The sequence below is a fragment of the Triticum aestivum genome, chromosome 6B, assembly GCF_018294505.1.
Source record: "Triticum aestivum cultivar Chinese Spring chromosome 6B, IWGSC CS RefSeq v2.1, whole genome shotgun sequence".
NCBI lineage: Eukaryota > Viridiplantae > Streptophyta > Magnoliopsida > Poales > Poaceae > Triticum > Triticum aestivum.
Window position 1 is genome coordinate 43111307 of NC_057810.1, and position 1903 is coordinate 43113209.

A 1903-nucleotide genomic window follows, 5' to 3' on the forward strand; every position below is an offset into this window, starting at 1 on the left:
GAAAACTGGACGAAAACCAAAATCCTAGAAACCAAAAAAAAAATCTAAACCCCCAAAAATGCATACAGAAAAATAAAAGAAGGAAAACCAAATGAAGCGCCCAACAAGCAACGTGTGGCGGCAGCTAGATGCACTGCTTCATGTGCTCCTAGGACACCGAAAGTGACCCCTAGAGGTCCCCACAAGGGGTAACCTCCAGTTAGTTGCTCTCTACTTTTTCTCAAAAAGAAGAGAAGTCGTTGTTGTCATGGTTTAAGCAAACAGACTGTTGACTTAACCAATGAGTCCATCGATTTAGGTTTTTATGGTGGAACTGGTTCACCACAACTATGTTGTAATTAGTCATAAAATATATGGGCAAAAATCAATATGGTAGAGTAACCAAAGTTGGCATCTTCGTATTCTCCATCCAACTTGTTCGTGTCTTGTTGCATTACCTTCTACACCCTTTGTCACTAAATATAAATCCCCTGAAAATCGGAGTCAAGGTGAACCGGTACATGAAGGTCAGAGGCGAATAACCAGGCGAATAGGGTTTCCGCTGGTCCGCCGCCGGCCGCCTCCTTGGGGGCGGCGCGGGGCCCGTCACTTGCTATCCCAGGTCGTCGTCGCGAGGCGCCGGCTCTGGTCTCTCCCTCTCCACTACGAGGTTATGACCACTTAGGTCGTCGTGGTGGATTAGTTGTCTGCTCAGCCAAGTTTGATCGGAGGAGTATGCCGGACTTGGATTTTTGAGATTGTCGTGGTTGTGTGGTGCTATAGCGCTACTTTGGTTTGTATGCAGTCAAATCTCTTGGAGATGCAAGTTTTCCAAGCTTGGCTTTGATGCAAGTTGGATCAAGCTAGTCATGTCTTGTGTTACTTCTGTTGAGTATAAGGTATGATTTAATTCTAATGAGACATTACCTTTTAATCGAACAAGGGGGTTGAGACATGGGGATCCACTCTCCCCATATTTGTTTCTCCTATGCATTGAGGGATTATCAGCGCTAATTAATTATGAGGAAGGAGCTGGCAATCTGAATGGTGTCCACGTGTGTAGAGACTCCCCAACAATTTCTCATTTATTGTTCGCTGATGATTCATTTATACTCATGAGAGCAGATGCATCAAATGCAAACACATTACGCGGGATTTTGGATGAATACTGTGCAGCTTCAGGACAATTGGTGAGTGAAGCAAAGTGTTCAATTTTCTTCAGTCCGAACACGGATGTGGAGGTAAAGGCCGAAGTTTGTCAAAATTTGAACATTATGACTGAATCCCTCTCGGATAAATATTTGGGGCTCCTGTCCATGATTGGAGTAGATCGAGTAGACTCCTTCAAACACATTATTGAGAGGATTGAGGCAATGGTGAATGGTTGGAAAGAGAGGACTCTCTCCTATGGAGGAAAGGAGGCATTACTAAAAGCGGTGGCCCAAGCCATACCAACATATGCGATGAGTGTGTTCAAATTCCCGAAAAAAGTTTGTAAGGGGATCACTGACACAATGTCGCACTATTGGTGGGGCGATGGGAAAAATGATCGTAAGATGCATTGGTTCGCGTGGTGGAAAATGTGTTTGCCAAAGGAGAGAGGAGGTATGGGTTTCAGAGATGTCCATAGCTTCAACTTGGCGATGCTTGCCAAACAGAGTTGGAGGCTCATTGAGAACCATGGCTCCTTGTGTGCTCGTGTCCTTAGAGCAAGATATTATCCTACGGCAGACATTCTCAACTGTGAACTTAAAAAGGGATCCTCTTACGTGTGGCAAAGTATTTGGGCAAGTATCCAGACTTTCAAAAAGGGCTGCATTTGGAGAGCGGGAGATGGCACAAAGATAAACATATGGAACGATTGTTGGATGATACCAAATAGTGCATCCAAGAAAATCATCACAATTCGGGGCAATCAAGTGCT